Raw genomic sequence first — 4944 nt, 5'->3', positions numbered from 1 at the left:
TTCTTCCATCCTTCACATTTCAATGATTTTGGAGATAGAGAAGAGATGAAACATAACCCTGATAAAGAGAATGAAAGTTGTGAGAAAGGATCAATTGATTTTTGTGCCATACTCCACCATGTAAGTGTGTATGTATTGTATATTCATGTGTGTTCAATGTATCTTACTAGTTATTTAATTTTAACCACTTGCATGTAATTAAATCTTACTTGTCATTTAATCCGTCCACTTTTGTGGCTTTAGGGTCATTGGCTTTTGTTAGTCATTGATATGACATCAATGGTAGTGTTTTGGTTGGACTCCATGGTACTTGAAAAGGCTATTGATTTGGATGTAAAGTTCATAGTGAATGAGTGAGTAGTTCATTTTTCTTGTTTGTTTTTTTTCAAGGCTTCATTTTTAAAATACTAAGTCGTAATGGATACGTTGTGTGAAGCGATGAAAGTGGCAGCTATGGAAATGGGAAAAAGAACTAAAGGAACCGACTTGGGAATTGGTGAAGGTGAGGAATGAATAGTTGTGTTGATGATATACCACATAGTTTAATCCTCAGGTGTGACTTTTTTTTCATCTCTATGTAGTGCCCTAAACAAACAGGGAATAAGGAATGCGGCGTTTATGGAATGAAATTTATGAAGCACCTTATGGAAGATCCTCGCGGTGTCGACAAAATCTAAGTTGAAAGAACTTGGGGAAGTAGCGACATACCTAAGACGCGAGGAGCTTAATGATATTCGTTTGGAGTTAGTTGAATACATTTTGGATTTTATCAACCATGGAGAATAGGTACTTCCTATGCTTTTGGCTCTTAATTAGCATGAATGCATGTTTGTCTTTCTTGATGGCATGAAACCTATTCCCTTTATGACCTAAAACAAGCTTACCTCCAAGATTTGTATTCCTATTAAGGACAAGAGTTAGACTTGTCTATTCCTACTACACTTACACTTAAGTAAACACTTACACTTACACTACTACACTTATTTGCCATGTGTGAAATAGTGTAAAATAATATTCAATGTTAGGTTGGCGATTTATCTTGGAGTTTAGTAGTTACATGTTTAATTTCTTGGTGTACGTGCTTGGTATTATTTTGTTAGGCTTCTCTTGCAAAGTATTGATGAAGTGCTTGATTTATGCCGTGTAGGTAAATTTTTCATTGGAGAACTAATGGGGGAAGCTTTACATGGAGACATCATGTGCTACTTTTGGTTTTTTGTTTAGTTTTAATTTTTTTTTGTACATGCATGGAATGGAAGTTAGAGAACTAATTGAGGAAGCTTTACATGGAGGCATCCTGTGTTACTTTTGATTTTTTGTTTTGTTTTAACTTTTTGTACATGAAAGTGCAACACATACTTTTTCAGTGGAAAATTGTCTATAGCAAGCTTTCTTATGCAAGTCTTATTTTGTTAGCTTACTACAAGGATGTTTGGTATATTGTGAGATTGGAGGTTATTTTGTGGTGCTGCAATTGGTTTTAATATTAAAAAAAATAATAATAATAATATTATTTCGGTTACAAAACAACCGATATTAAACAATTTTACAAAAACCGATATAACAGACAAATATCAAAACCGATATAACAAACAATATAAAAACCGATATAATAACTCTTTTTTATATCGGTTTTCTCAATTAGTTATATCAATTTTTTAATGAATTTATGTTATAAATACATAAGATTATTACATCAGTTCATGTTTAACCGATCTAGAAAGAGACACTTATTATATCGGTTATGGTTATCTGTTATATCGGGGGTACTTATATCGGTTTGAAGTTTATTGAAAAACCGATATAATAAGTCTTTTATATCACTTTTTAGCCGATATAAAACCATTTTTTTTTAGTAGTGTAGGTTAATGTTTCCCACTGGATCAGCACTTATACTAAGTTCATGAGGTGCTTCTTGAATAGGTTGGGTTGGCTCTTGAGGTGCCTCTTGCGTAGATGAGATTGGAACTGGTATAGGTAAAACCATAGTAGAGTTTGTAGAAGGAGATTGTGTTGAATTGTGACTATCTTTGTACGGAAACTTAGTATCATTAAATATGACATGCCTGGAGATGTATATCCGTTCGCTTCGAGGTTCAAGGCATCGATAACCTTTGTGTTCCAAACTATAACCCAAAAAGATGCAAGAACTTGATTTTGGACTGAGTTTGTCTTGTCTATATGGGCGCAAACATGGAAAGCATTGGCAGCCAAAGACTTTGAGAAGTGAATACTTTGGAGCTGTTCCATACAAGACCGCATGGGGCGAACGACCTTGTAGTACTGGCGTGGGAAGCCGGTTAATGAGATTCATTGCAGTCATAAAGGCTTCAAGCCAATATTTCTTAGGCAAGTGTGCTTCAAAAAGCAATGACAGTCCCATTTCGGTGATATGTTTGTGCTTTCGCTCAGCTATGGCATTCTGCTCTTGCGTATGAGGACATGATATTCGAGAAGCTATACCACATTCATCTAAAAATTGCTTGAAAGTACCACGTGTCAGCTCAAGTGCCCCATAACTTTGAAAATATTTGACAGTACTTGAAAACAAGTTTTCAGCCATCACTTTAAAGTGATCCACACATACTATATAATAGCGAAAGCCACTAAGAGAAGGAATTAGAGAAGCCATAAGTCACAATGTACCAACTAAATAGGTGAATTAGATTGTCTATTTGAAAGACTAAAAGGCAATTTGTGGCTCTTTGCCATTTGACAAAACTCGCACACTTTATTGACATTTAAAAACTCAGAAAATTGTAAATTCTCAGTACTTCTAATCTGATTGAGAACTCGAGAGGATGGATGTCCTAGTCGTTGGTGCCATACATGTGCAGGTGCTTGAGCTCCAAGATAGGCTACATCTGTACTTTGAAGAGTCATGTTCCTTTGGAAAAGCATAGAGGTCACCTTTAAGTGGTCATTTCAACAACACTGTTCCTGTTTACAGATCCTTAATAGAAAAACCCCAAGGGAAAAATTCCACATAGCAGTTATTATCACGAGTTAACTTAGAAATAGATAACAAATTTCTAGTAATACTTGGTACTACCAAGACTTTGTTAAGAGATAATTGAGAAGTAGATGTTGGAATAGATATTGAACCAATATCAGAGATAGAGAGTCTCATACCATCACCGACAAGGACCTGGTCAGAATCAGAGTAATTTTCAGATTGTTGCAGCATGGTCGGGTCGAAAGTCATATGCGAGGTCGCACTAGTGTCCGGTATCCATTGATAGTCACCATGGTGAGAAGAGGTTATTGCTTGAGTGGATTATAGGTTCATATGGAGACCTGCAAAGGACTGAGTAGTACCAGTCATGGTATTACCTGCATTGTTATTACGACTTGCAGCATAACGGAAGTAGCATTTGCTGGCATAGTGAGAATGAATTGTTGGCCATGATATTGATCTTAAATGTATACATATCTAATAGAAGAGTATTGGCTCTGATACCATGCAAAGGCTTTGATAATTGAAAAGAAGATCTCTCACTTATGTTGAGAGTCTTTACTTATATCATTAGTATTTATAATCATACAGAATATTACAAAATGAGAATAATATCTCACAAGAAGGAAAGATTTTGTTACAGAATATAAATCTACTAAGAATGGATTCAATCATATATTATTAGTATCTCCAGAATTATATTATGATCTATTAAGAGCACATGCTTCAACAACAACATAAGTTGCTTGGCTCGGCACTCTTTTAAAAGAACACGGAGTTTTCTTATCTCAACCACCATTACTATGGTGTGACAATCTCAGTGCAATAATGGCTCTATCTTTAAATGTAGTCTTTCATGCCAGAACGAAACATATAGAGGTGGACTATCATTCCATCAAGGAGAAAGTCACAAGTGGAGCACTTAAACTACAATATATATGTACTCAAAATCAAACAGTTGATATTCTTACGACGGGTGTGTTATCCACGAGATTCAATATTCCATAACATAAGCTTAAAGTTCTTCTTGGTCCTTAAGCATATCTTTAAGAAGCTTATTTGGATTACATCATGTAATGGACATCCCACCAAACTTGTGATGTGCACAAGACTCACATGCAACAATCCCTTCAGTACAACGCGACCCTAAACATACAGATACCCGTCACACTCGTAGATGACTCCAAGCACTCACTACATCTGAAGACTCGTATACGCTGCAGCACCAGTGACTCGTCACTCGACCCCACCTCATGACATCGTCACCTGCTACTGTCATCATTACTAACATTATCCATAAGCCTTTTTCCTGCTGTAATACATGAACTAATACAGCCATCCACCATCATTACGGAGGACTCCATCATTACACCCTATGCCAACTAAGATAAGCCTAAACGGCTACAACTACTACCCACGTGCCTCCTATGGAAACACGTCACTCATCTCCACCGCATATCTGTACTCATCAGTACACATGTCACATCCGATGCACACTCCTAATGCCTATAAAAGCCACCCTCAAGAACTACATGTGGCTTTATTCTAGTCTAGTCAATTGATCCCAACCTAAGTTACGAACTCACACATTACTACTATTTTCCAATATACAGACTGAATACGTAGGCATCTTCATCCACATGAAGAGCAGGCATTAACAACAAACAAATTAAACCATCCCCTTTTTTCACCTTAACTTAAGAGCTAAGTCTTAACTTGGTGTAATGTCTTAATAATCCAAAATGATAATTTTAGACATTTACTTTTGGCGCCGTCTGTGGGGATCGAACCCATGACCACGTGATGTGCACAAGACTTACCTACAACGATTCACATGCCACCAGACACGTGATGTGCACAAGACTCACATACGTTGACTCCTTCAATACAATGCTACCCCAGACATATGGATACCCGTCACACTTGTAGACGACTCCAAGCACTCGCTACATCTGAAGACTCGCATACTCTATAACACTAGTGACTCG

At 36.7% G+C, this 4944-nt stretch overlaps 1 long non-coding RNA gene across 1 annotated transcript; it reads right to left on the bottom strand.

Annotated features, from left to right (window-relative positions):
* Nucleotides 1-2650: 2650 nt before the first annotated feature.
* LOC147511633 (uncharacterized) lies at nucleotides 2651-3474 on the bottom strand. Its single transcript, XR_015217038.1, has 2 exons — nucleotides 3133-3474; nucleotides 2651-2953 (listed from the first exon to the last, which is right to left on the bottom strand). It is a non-coding gene; the product is annotated as an uncharacterized LOC147511633 (long non-coding RNA).
* Between the last annotated feature and the right edge of the window lie 1470 nt (nucleotides 3475-4944).

Source organism: Coptis chinensis, chromosome 3, assembly GCF_015680905.1.
Source record: "Coptis chinensis isolate HL-2020 chromosome 3, ASM1568090v1, whole genome shotgun sequence".
NCBI classification, from domain to species: Eukaryota; Viridiplantae; Streptophyta; class Magnoliopsida; order Ranunculales; family Ranunculaceae; genus Coptis; species Coptis chinensis.
Note: the sequence above shows the minus strand (reverse complement) of the source record. Positions and strands in the feature narration are given on the sequence as shown.